This window comes from Rhipicephalus microplus, chromosome 7 (genome assembly GCF_043290135.1).
Source record: "Rhipicephalus microplus isolate Deutch F79 chromosome 7, USDA_Rmic, whole genome shotgun sequence".
NCBI classification, from domain to species: domain Eukaryota; kingdom Metazoa; phylum Arthropoda; class Arachnida; order Ixodida; family Ixodidae; genus Rhipicephalus; species Rhipicephalus microplus.
The window spans coordinates 66,850,147-66,863,103 of record NC_134706.1 but is presented as its reverse complement, the minus strand read 5'-3'; the positions used below and the strand labels follow the sequence as shown (position 1 = coordinate 66,863,103).

Here is a 12,957-nt window from a genome sequence, read left to right as displayed (position 1 = left end):
ACAAATATGCAACTGTTACAAGCAGCGTTTCACTATTTTACTTCCCTTAAGAAAATTTTCCACCATTCAGCCAATTCTCGCCTTCACCAATTTAATATTACGAACGCTCTATCAATTGGTGAGTTCAGCGAAAGGTGCTGCTTGTTAAGGTTGGTTTCGCAATATTTGGGGCTGCGCCGGTGCGTTATTTCTCGAAGGTATCTCGAAATGGGAGGTTAGGTCATTTCATTGGCCGTTACGCATTGGGCATTACTACTTACTATTGAACATAATGAAATAATAAATTTTGTGTTGGAAACCACGTGGTTAACTCGGGAAGAATGCAACACAATACAATACAGCTGTAATAGAAACGTAGTAATACTATAAGTATACCATCAAGCTGTACTCACCTGCTATGTGGTAGTCTAAATCAAAAAATGCTGCAACAAAATTGAAAAAAACACCGCTCAGTACTTTCTGTTATGCCATCAACAGTTTGAAACTGACAGCGTAGCCTGGTGACCATGCAAGGTTAAGACGCCGTGTAATGTAAGAAAGTTGAAAAAGAGGTAAAAAATTCTTAATAGGGGTTGAGCTGTAGCCGATGTTGTCACAAACAGACTTGACTTTCTCAAAGCGTAAGGCCTTGAAGAAGGAGCCAGCGAGATCATGGGCATTACCTCCTTCAACCTTTTTTTTTTGTACGCTAGAGCCAATGTAGAATAGATACATGGGAGCATGTTGTACTAGACTGTGCGTAATATGAATTGCAATATCTATAGGTGGCACCTAGATGGGGATATTGTTTTGCACTGTTAAAGGTTCTATCTGTTGCTACAAGCCAACTTGAGAAGCGGGGTCACTAGAACATTGAAATACGAGGAAGTGCCTACTCATGCCGCTACCACTTACAAGAAGTCATCCGGGCACCAGTAATAATTGTTGGGTATAACTTCCCAATATCAGTGTCTGAGCACCACTGCACCGTCTCGGTATGCGAAAGCAATAAATACAAAAGGAAGATATTACTTAGCACTGTCTGTGAAGATTACGACATGACGCTGGAATCGTGCCAGTGTGGTGTTTTAAGATTGCACAGATTTCCATCCATAACAAAAACGCCGAGCTCCGCCGCTAGATAATTATTTCAATCAACAGAAAAAACTACGAGTCCAGTAAAAGGGTACGCGTAAGTACACTTACTGCGTTTATTGATGCGCGACGTCAGCTAACTCACTTTACAGCAGTGATTTGCGTGTAATGTGCCTGTAGTATGCGGCACCAAATGATTGTCTTACTCGTTCGCTAGCCGCACGCCAATATTGGGATATATTACGACTCACGAGTGCATGCACGCTTTGCATACGTATAGTCCAATTGTAACGGCGTACTATCGTCATGCGAAGAAACGACTGAACGGCGGGAAGCGTGGCTTTCGAATCAGTCGAACCATGTCGAACTTCGACGTACCTTGACTGTTGTCAGGCAAATCGGTGCCTTTCAGCTGGGGTCACCGAAGCGTTGTAAAATATTTCTCTGGCTGGAAGTTTCACACCACGTGTGTTGCAAGTACCAGGCATGACTGGCAAATAATGAACACATGCGGTGAATGAGTGCAAGCTGGAGCGGCATTCTAGCACTACGTTCACGCCGGCTGAAAGCACAAGTTTTGCCTAATGACAGTCAAGGCGTGTCGCAGTGTGACTGAGTCGAAAGGCACGCCTCGCGTTCTTCTCGTTTTGTTCCTTTGAATATTGCGTACTTGAAGATGCTTCTGCAGTGCACGTGCTGTAAACTTTCCGGCATGATGAGGAAGGCTTTCTCGTAGTATCACACAAACACAACACAAAATATTGTGAGAGGAAAAGCGCGAAACATGCTTACAGCCGGACTCGGCTTGTGGAGTTTAGCATTTGATTCGAGGAGCGTCTGCTCGCGTGGCAGTGCATAGGTATCGCTTCTTCGCGCTTGAAACAGATGGCGCTACGTGCTTTCTACACATGGCAGCACGCACTGAGCTCGCTGTGTCGTGGTGTATTCACGTGATCCCTTTTGGAAGGTACAAGCAGGAAAAGAGAGATGGCATATCTACAGCACTCTCATGAAACGCGTTTCGACTGCCTTCCATAATGAAGGGGCCGCCGTGTACACCATATATATTGCCCGTTTGCATTTCGGCGTCATTGCGGCAAGCTCGCCAAGTGGCCCTTCTCACCGCGGCATGCAGCGCCTCCACCTGCTCTCTCAGTCTCATTCATCGTTTTGAATGCGTTGCGTTGGTTGTGTGGCTCTCGTGTCCTGTAGTTTTGAGTTCGAGCGAACATGCGAATCTTCAGGGGCTGTCACGCATGGCTCCGTGCTCGAAGTGACGCTTGGAGTGAGCAATATTCATGGAGATGCGGACTCTGACAACGTGTGGTTGCTAGTGGTGAGTGTGCTGCTTTCGAAGGTGCTAATCGCACAGTTTATCTGGACGTCTACTGTAGCTCTGCGGAAGTAGGTTCTCAGCCATTTTCAGCAGTAGCCTATGTCCAAGGTAATGTTGGATATGCCCGAATAAAACTGTCACTTGAAGAGTTGAGGCCGCTGTACACGTCAATGTCTGAGTGATTGCATCACTCCTAAAATGAATTAGCCAGTCGCCTTTTAAGGGTGAATATTTCCTGATGCGCATTGAGTCTGCGGGGCTGAAGGTGCTTGTAATTGTATTAATATGCATTTTAGCTTCGTCATAATATTTCCATCGATATTCGAGTGGGCTGCGTGATTTTACTCTTGAAAATGTCAAAAATGTTTGTACAGGACGCTTAGACACCCTGTACATAATGGTCTTTGTTAGCTTAAGGGCGGTAGTTTGACGTGGAAATATAGCACCATGCTTTCAGCACGTAATACGCGGTGGTCACTTAAATATTTAGGACACGCCTTTCCAGTAACTCTTAGTCCGCCAACACGAACTCGTTTAATGCATCCATTGGAAGTGTACTGTTTTCTAGTAGTTTTTTCTGCATCGTCGGTAGGACGCATACGTGTGCATCAGTTCAGTTGATGAACTTTCAACTTGAACTTTACTAAGAATAAACAAAGTGCAGTAAAGAAAATATGTTAGCAACATTCGGATCCTTAGTAGAATGTTCGTATGGATCCATGCAATTATAACATACATAAATTACAGGCAGGAGATAGATTTATACAATGAACATTTTAGCTTAAGATGCAGATTGTTTTGAAAAACATATCACCTATACACAGATACAGAACACTGATTAATATGGGGGGTTTATTGTTCCAAAACCAGCATATGATTATGAGAGACGCCGTCGTGGAGGGCTCCGGAAATTTCGAACACCTGGAGTTCTTTAACGTGCACCCGAATCTGAGCACACGGGCCTACAGCGATTTCGCCTCCATGAAAAATGCAGCTGCCGCAGCTGGCGTTCGATCCCGTGACCTGCGGGTCAGCAGCCGAGTACCTCTGCGGCGGGGCTGCTTCAGTTTAGTTCTCGTTGGACAAACATGGGCGCGTGGCCTAGAGCTGAAGCCACTCGCTGTCCGGCTGGGGAAGCCCGGGTTCAACCCTCAGCCACTTAACCAAAATTTAGTGAAGTTATTATGGCTTTTGTCCTTACGGTCTGTACATTAGGAGGGTGTTAGGGTAAGGGGCGTTTTCTAGAACACCACCGTCACCTGGTTTCAAGGTCAGTGAGTATACAAGGTTTGCTTGAAAGGCAAAATCATGAATGATGACAATTAACTGTCTAGCTCGAGCAGCTGACGCCTGAACGGTGGCCATCAGTGTATAAGAGAGGGGGGCCTGCTGCAATCGTGCATCGCACAGTTTACGTTATTTCACACGCTTCCATTACTCCTCAATGCCACAAAATTTTAAAACAAATAGTAAGTTAATCAGAAGAGCTTGTCGCCAGGCAATCATACCTCTAGCAATCCCGTCGCCAGAAGGACTACTTTTAAGTAGACGTTGCGAAACGGCCGAGCAACTGGTCAAGTCCTGGAATTGGAGAAGAGGCTGCTCCGCAGCTGAGTTTCAGCCTTCAATCGTGGCCGTGCTTCAGTTCTACCTCCGTTATATGGCAATCTTAACGGCTTCTCCCGAGCCAGACAATTCTGCCCTAATTTTGGTGTGGTGTTCTTGCTTAGAGACGGCTTACTGCTCTCCCATAGTTGAGTACCATGTACTCCAAAGCGTAAAATGTTTTTTCTAAACACGACTATTTACTATTTATAGCGATCTCTGTTGGCGCCCTTGTCATTGCTTCCCGTCGGGCCGAAACACAGGTGTCACATTTAGTGTACAAAGGACGTTCATAGCGCGCATATAGGTTAAAAATAGGCCATATACACCGCCCATGCATCTGTCTGTTCATCCACGCGTCCGTCTTTTATACTAGTCAGCCACTTCGAAGTAGACATTAAGGACCTTAGGACCTAGTTTCTCTCCATAACCGGCGTTCATTTCGTGGATCTGCAGTAATTTTTAGTGCACCGTGTTTTCGTGCACTACGACGCTTATATTATGTTAGGCTTATTCGTGTTCTTTATCAATTACGCCGCGCTTCTTTCAATTTGTCGGCCGAAGTAGGTTACGTTACTGCGTGATCTCACTATCGTGGTAGTGATTACAGCGCGAACCCATAGAAGAGCAATATCTGTGGCAATACAACAACAACTGCAAAGTCCTTGCATAAAAATGCGCTGTTATATTAGTGTTTAAACTAGCCTTCGACAAATATGCATTGCTTCAGTTTAACTGCATGTCTCTCCTTTCTGTAACACTTTTCGGCACTGAAAGTATTTGAAACATCAAATAAATAAATGAAATTGTGTTTCATTTTTTTAGTGACCACACTAAAGCAACTTTCTTTCTCGAAATCCATATGGCGACTGTTGAAATGAAAAAGTTCGCTTTTTGCGTGACTGCCCCGCCACGGTGTTCTAGTGGCTAAGATACTCGGCTGCTGAACCGCAGGTCGTGGGTTCGGATACCGGCTGCGGTGGCTGCATTTCCATTGGAGGCGGAAATGTTGTAGGCCCATGTGCTCAAATTTGGGTGTACATTAAAGAACCCCAGGTGGTCGAAATTTACGGAGCCCTCCACTACGGCGTCTCTCATAATCTTATTGGGGTTTCGGGACGTTAAACCTCACTTATCAATCAATCAACCTTTTTGCGTAACTGCGCGATGTCGTGGGGTTGAATCACCGGACAATAGGGCGGCTAAAGTGCAGTAATCTGATGCAGCAAACCATGCCGTTTCCAGTCGATCAACCGCACGTTCTTCAAATCGTCAAAACTGTGATAACCTATAGGTTTACGTAGAGTATCTGCGATCATTCGACATTGCCATTTCCACTGTAGTTTACACAGACAAAGATGAACAACTTCTTTTTTTTTGCAATGGCTCGAGCACTGAGTTACACTCTTGTCAATTCTGAAAACAGTTTTACTCCAGCAATTCATAATATTCAGAACACGTCTTATAATAATAATAATAATAATAATGGTTTTTATTTCCACCAATACACAGTTGATGGAGGGGGTGAGAATAAAAGCGATTATCCGCTTGACTAAGTTCTCACCCCCCAATGTACATAAGGCAGTGGCGGTGGCGGCAACAGAACACCACAGCTGACAAGAATACACAACATTAACAAAATTAGAATTGATAAAGCCTTCAAACTAAAAAAGAAAAAAAAAAACCCACACAGACACAGTGCAATAAACATATATAGTAATATAAATCAAAAGTCGCAATATGTAAAGCACGAATACATTAAACATATTATTTACATGCAGCGGTGACTGCATTTTCATCCTTTGTGTTTTTGTTTATTGTTTTCCCTAATTGTTATCTACGAACTTTGAAGATAAGGTCTTAATTGTCAGGAGTGTTAATAAGATATTGGCGAAGTTGAGAAAGGGTGATATCTGCTATGTTAACACCTGATGAATATAACCTGTTTAATTGTAACGGTAGCTGATAAGTAATTTTTTGTTGTCCATAGTTAGTTCTTATACGAGGAAGCATCCAAGGTGGTTGATGACGGTGAGGGTACTTTGATTGATAACGTATCATGGAAGCGATATCTGTAATAGTAAATGAACGTTTTTTTTGTTCGATCTTATAGCGGCGTAAAAGCCTGTAAATGTATAGGTGGTAAACATTGATGATTTCATGTTCACTAAACAAGTGATCTGTTGTATGTCTGTGAGGAAGGTTGTAAATTAGACGGAGGATTTTATTATGGAGTGATGAAATTTTTCTTAAATTAGTTTTAGTCGTTGTCGCCCACACTAACGTGCAGTAGTTCAAGTGTGAAAGGAATAAAGCGTGGTATATAGCAAGCTTTGCCTTTAAAGGTAAAACAGATTTATGTCGCCAAAGTATACCAACCGCTCTCGATGCTTTTAATAAAATGTTGTGGACATGATCATTCCATTGCAAATGTAGTGTGAAATAAACTCCTAGTGATTTTATTGACCTGACAATTTCAACTGGCTGGGATTTATACAGCAAATGTACTAAAGTATCAGATTTTTTATTAATAGAATTAAAAATTATAGCTTTAGTTTTATTTACATTAACTGACAGTGCATTTTCCTTTGTCCAAACTTCCAGCTTACCTAATACATTGTTACCACGGGAAGATAGCTCATTGTGTGTATCAGCTGACAAAAGGATTGTAGTGTCATCCGCATAAATAATAAACCTGGATTGATCATCAATGTTCGCAATATCATTAATATAAATGTTAAAGAGAAGAGGCCCAAGTATACTGCCCTGTGGCACACCGGCTGTAATATCACGCGTTTTGGACTGAAAATTGCTGATTTGAACGTACTGCTTCCGATGAGATAAATAAGATTTTATTAAATCTAAAGCGTGCCCTCTAATACCACATAAATCCAATTTTCTAAATAAGATACTGTGTACTATGCAGTCAAATGCTTTGGTAAAATCTACAAAAATGCCTAACACGAACTTATTTTTTTCTAATTTATCAAGAATATATTCTTTTTGATGAATCAAAGCAATTTCCGTAGAACGGTTTTTTCTAAATCCATACTGAGAATCATTGATAATATTGTTAGATTGTAAAAACTTGTCCATGCGTTTCAGTATGATTTTTTCCAGACATTTAGAAAAAACAGGAAGGATACTAATTGGCCTATAATTGCTAAAGTCATTTTTGTCTCCCTTTTTGTAAAGCACAATTACTTTTGCTATTTGCATAGCCGAAGGAAATGTAGCGGTTTGCAGGCACAAATTAAAGATATGTGTAAGCGGCACACAGATTAATTCAATGACATATTTTACTGGACGAATTTGTATGTTGTTTAAATCACATGACGTACTGTTTGAAAGCTCAAGAAACGTTTGCGTTACTTCACTCTCACCTACTGGTTCAAGAAAAAGAGTAGATGAACATCTGGCAGTAGGGGTGTCTTGTGAGTTATGTGGTGTAGAATGATCCCTTGCGAAGTACAAACTAAATGCCTCAGCTAATTTTTCCCCTGTGTAATCTTCTCCTTTATGAGTGATCTTGTCGAAATGCGTATCCTCAATGAAATTAGCGTCCAGAGAACGGATTTGTTTCCATAGTTTATCAGGATGCCGAAATGAATTTTCGAATTGTTTTTCATAATATCGCTTTTTGGCATTTCGGATGTCACTGGTCAACTTGTTTCTGTAGCTTTTAAACTCTTGAAACAGCTGTGTGCTTTTGGAGGCAATGTATGTGTTATAGAGTTTATTCTTCTGTTTAATGCGTGTATGAAGTTCATTACATATCCAAGGTTTTCTTATCTTTTTCATAGTACGTTTCTTTTTTAGCGGAAAGTGCCTATTATAAACACCGCAGAATTTACTAAGAAACTTTTCATAAGCTGCCTCTGCATTAGTTTCATTGAACACATCACTCCATGACATAAGTGACATTTCACTGTGAAAATTTTCAAGAGCATTAGGTGTGACGTACTGAACCATTGGGGTACATGTGTGTTTAGATCTAGGCTGCTTTTTCTGAAAAAACAAATAAATGCCCATGTGGTCACTTAAATCGCAACAGATTACCCCTGAATGTATAACAGAATTGTTAATATTAGTAATAAACAGGTCAATCAGTGTTTCTGAGTTAGTAGTTATACGAGTAGGAAGCTTAGTAACAATACTGAAGCCAAAACTTCTTAACAGCACATCAAAATCAATTGCATGGGCAGAATTAGACATCATGTCTATATTAAAATCACCGCCCATAATGACATCATAGTGATGCGCAGAAGTAAAAGAAATATATGATTCAATGTACTCAAAAAATACGTCAACATCTCCACTGGGTGGTCGGTAGAACACTGAATAAACGGTATTATTTGCCAATACAGAAACAACCTCAACAGCAGATGACATGCAACAAAGTTCCGAGATCAATTCACATTCGATTTTCTTATTAACGAAAATGCAAACACCTCCACCACGACCCACATTACGATTGACGGCAAATGTGGAAAATGATGGCAAACAAAAGCTACTGCTCAGCCATGACTCAGATACCATGACGAAATCAAAAGACAGGTTAAAACTGTCTAACAAAATTTGCAGTTCATCAGCCTTATTGTTCAGTGATCGTACATTCAAATGAAAACATTTCACTGATGAGCCCAACCAATCGGTAGGCATGACGCTGCGAATGTTGCAAGGCAACACGAATCTATTGTTAGCCATTTTGACGTGATGTTCACATATTATGTGCTGACGTGCCTAACCACAGTAAAATTAGCCAGCTGACTCGCGTCCCTGACAACATGGGACGGTTCGCCATCTTTCCTGCGGATGAAGATTTTCCCGTTTGCATACCACACGTAACGGAAGCCATTATCGCGAGCCCATTGCTTCACAGTCCACAATAGTGTTCTTGCCCTGCGCGTTAGGTTTTCCGAAAAGTATATGTTTGCATCCTTTTCCTTTAGTAATCGCCTTTTCTGCAGCCACATATCCCTCAGCTTTTGGCTTTGAAAACGTATGATAATGGCGGGGGTCTTATTTGCCTTCGCCGGAAGGCGATGATAAGCTTCAAGGTCGTGATCGCTGACCTCAGGAACTTGGATCATCCTGGCTATCTCGTTTATCTTTTGGAGTAGATTCTCGTGCTCGTTGAAAAGTTTCCCATGAATTTCCAAGTTTCGGCTCCTGCTACGCATTTCCAGGTCATTCAAGTCAGAGTTTATCTGGTGTAGTTCCTCGTCAGGCCTTGCTCGTTCCAACTGTTCAGTTCTCTTACGGAGCTGCTCAATTTGTTTATCTTGGCTGTCCAATCGCTTCAGAATGGTATCGAAATGATCAGACATTGTTTGCACTGCCTGTTCAATGCTGTTCATCTTTTCATTTAGTGGCATTAGAAAATCAAGTTTTTGACTTAACTCCGCAAAAGCAACAGCAAAGTTAAAATCCTGACGAGCCGCAGCAGCGGCACCTGCACCGACGCATGGCGCACCAGTTTTACACGTGGAACACACATAGTTTTTGCGAGAATTGGTGCCACTTCTCGTCTTATCAAGCGGCTCAGTCAGTCCAGAGCACTGTTCGATGTGATAAGAATTACCACACTTTTTGCATTTCACTTTAGCATCAGTAGTTTCTAGGGTAAGCATGCAAGCAAGGCATATGTCCTCCCCAGAAACACTCATCTCTCATACACCTCGAAAAGCATGACTACGACGACAAGTTTGGCAGTAGCAGCAACCAGCAGAAAAATAGGAAAAGGAAAACACTGTGTGAATGTGTGAAGACAAACCTGTGAAAAATGCAGATGAACACGTCAGAACGGGCGTCTATCGCCGGTCACCGCTACTGCCAAACTGCCGATAACAGGTGGGGGCAGGGGCGTCTCAGATCATGACGCAATCCCAATGTTTGCGATGCCAGATTCCGTCGGCCGCCGAGTCCTGGACATCCAAAAGAAGAATAATGTAGCAGTTGCCGGCGTTGCAAGGTACCACGCTCGTCAGTGCGGCAGAACCAGCTATCCAGAGAATAGGACCACCGGTATCAGCGGCAGGACAGGGACGAACCTGTGAAAAATGCAGATGAACACGTCAGAACGGGCGTCTATCGCCGGTCACCGCTACTGCCAAACTGCCGATAACAGGTGGGGGCAGGGGCGTCTCAGATCATGACGCAATCCCAATGTTTGCGATGCCAGATTCCGTCGGCCGCCGAGTCCTGTGAAAAATGCAGATGAACACGTCAGAACGGGCGTCTATCGCCGGTCACCGCTACTGCCAAACTAATCAAAAATAAACCGCCGCCCCCCCCCCAAATATCGACGGTTCTGGCTCAAGTCAGGAACTATATTGAATACGTCTGATATGCCAGCACAAGCTTACTCATGATAAGGGCCACGTTAATTTCAGAACAATTGATAAGAATTAGTGCGCACATTTGACGGAGTAGATATACGCGTCCAAGGTCCACTTGGTCGGCGACGAAGTACACTGTTAACTTCAAAATACGCCAGGGGGCACGTGCCAGCACCACTACCAACCACCTAAGTCAAGGATTAGGGTCGTCTCCAATTTCTTGCATGCGTCTGTGCGCGCTTATGCACGTGCATGTCTGTCTGTCTGTCTGTCTGTCTGTCTGTCTGTCTGCGTATGCACGTGTGTTTTTGCCTCTGCATGTGTGTGCACGTGAGTGTGTCTGTGTGTGCGCTGAAATGTGTACGTGCGTACGTGCATGTGTGTGGTTTCTCTATTTGACTGTCAAGACACACATCCATATGATGAAATTCGCCACACTTACGTTTGCCGGCTTCCGCTAGGGCTCCCCTGCAAAAAGAACACAAATCTTTTTGTTTAGATATGCAGCGATTGATTATATTTTCTTGAATCACCGTCGTTTCTCTTTTCTAACAAGGAGGATTGCGTTACAAGTCACCCCATCACCGCTCTTTCTCGCCGCTTACATGTCTTCGCTTCAGCTAAAAGCAGTGTATGTATTGCAAATAAGTGAAGACTCTCATATATATATATATATATATATATATATATATATATATATATATATATATATATATATATATATATATATATATATATATATATATATATATGGGAGAGAAGTGCATACTTATGGGCTCGTATTTCCGTGTTTTAACACAATAATAAAGAGATATACCAGACAGTAATGCCAGGGAATGTACAGGGGAAGTTATTAGAACCAATGGAATGTAAATAAGAAGAAAAAAGAAAGAAAAGTGGATGAAATAATTACCAGCTGTGAGCAGGAATCGAACCTACGACCTTCGAATAACGCGTTCGATGCTCTAACCACTGAGCTATCACAGCGGCCGTCCCTCCATCCACTTTTTGGGGTTTATATGTGAATTTAGAAGTAGGAGTGACAGTCAGCGCCAACTATAAGCCAAACAACGAGTGTGAAAACGCTCTTATTCGCATGTTTGGCGTCACGTAGCACGTGTACTTATTATGAGCGGGCAGCTGATTGATTGTCCCTCTTATACAACCTAAACACACCAAGTCTGCCAGTACGAGACCCTCGTTCAATGAAATAAGAGACAGAACTGTATACCTAAGGGCTCGTATTTCCGTGTTTTAACACAATATTAATGAGATATAACAGACAGTAATGCCAAGGAATGTACAGGGGAAGTTATTAGAAACCAATGGAATGTAGATAAGAAGAAAGAAGAAAGAAAAGTGGATGAAAAAAAAATTGCCCGCAGCTTCCCTCGGAGAACACTGAGGAGGATGCGGAGCATATAATTGGTTAACGGGGTGTTAAAGTGCGACTTACTTGGGTCGATGGCTAAATTGGTTAACGTGGTTGTGAAATGGGGTGTTAAATTGCGACTTACTTGGGTCGATGGCTAAATTGGTTAACGTGGTTGTAGGAGGGGGTGTTAAATGAGTGAACACGTACACACGTATGCGAAAGGACGGCGCTGGTCGAAGGGACGTCGATCATTGTGTTTGTGGATTCGTTGGAATTTATTTCACCGCGACCTTGGACGTCGACGCGCCGTACAAACCAACCGACGAGCGGCAACTGAGCGAGCGAGCGCCGACCTTGAGTATATATACAGCGCGACGGCGCATGCACTGTCAGCTGTTGAATGTTCTCGAAGGAGAAGCGCGCGCGCGGCACAGATGGCGACGGCGCGACGGCGCATGCGCTGTCAGCTGTCGAATGTTCTCGAAGGAGAAGCGCGCGCGGCACAGATGGTGGGCGACGGCGCGACGGCGCATGCGCGCGCGTCAGCTGTCGAATGTTCGAGAAGCGGTGCGGACGGCGCGGACGGCGCACTACAAGGCGCGAGTATAAGATGCTTCCGCATCTAAAAACTACCAGCTGTGAGCAGGAATCGAACCTACGACCTTCGAATAACGCGTTCGATGCTCTAACCACTGAGCTATCACAGCGGCCGTCCCTCCATCCACTTTTTGGGGTTTATATGTGAATTTAGAAGTAGGAGTGACAGTCAGTGCCATCTATAAGCCAAACAACGAGTGTGAAAACACTCTTATTCGAATGTTTGGCGTCACGTAGCACGTGAACTTATTATGAGCGGGCAGCTGATTAATTGTCCCTCTTATACAACCTAAACACACCAAGTCTGCCAGTACGACACCCTCGTTCAATGAAATAAGGGAGAGAAGTGTATACCTAAGGGCTCGTATTTCCGTGTTTCAACACAATATTAATGAGATATAACAGACAGTAATGCCAAGGAATGTACAGGGGAAGTTATTAGAACCAACGGAATGTAAATAAGAAGAAAGAAGAAAGAAAAGTGGTTGAAAATTACCAGCTGTGAGCAGGAATCGAACCTACGACCTTCGAATAACGCGTTCGATGCTCTAACCACTGAGCTATCACAGCGGCCGTCCCTCCATCCACTTTTTGGGGTTTATATGTGAATTTAGAAGTAGGAGTGACAG

The 12,957-nt window shown here is 43.1% G+C and overlaps 1 long non-coding RNA gene across 1 annotated transcript; it reads right to left on the bottom strand.

Moving 5' to 3' along the window:
- Nucleotides 1–7,736: 7,736 nt before the first annotated feature.
- On the bottom strand, nucleotides 7,737–10,282 carry LOC142767493 (uncharacterized). The gene is made up of 2 exons (XR_012884919.1): nucleotides 10,069–10,282; nucleotides 7,737–9,942 (listed from the first exon to the last, which is right to left on the bottom strand). It is a non-coding gene; the product is annotated as an uncharacterized LOC142767493 (long non-coding RNA).
- Between the last annotated feature and the right edge of the window lie 2,675 nt (nucleotides 10,283–12,957).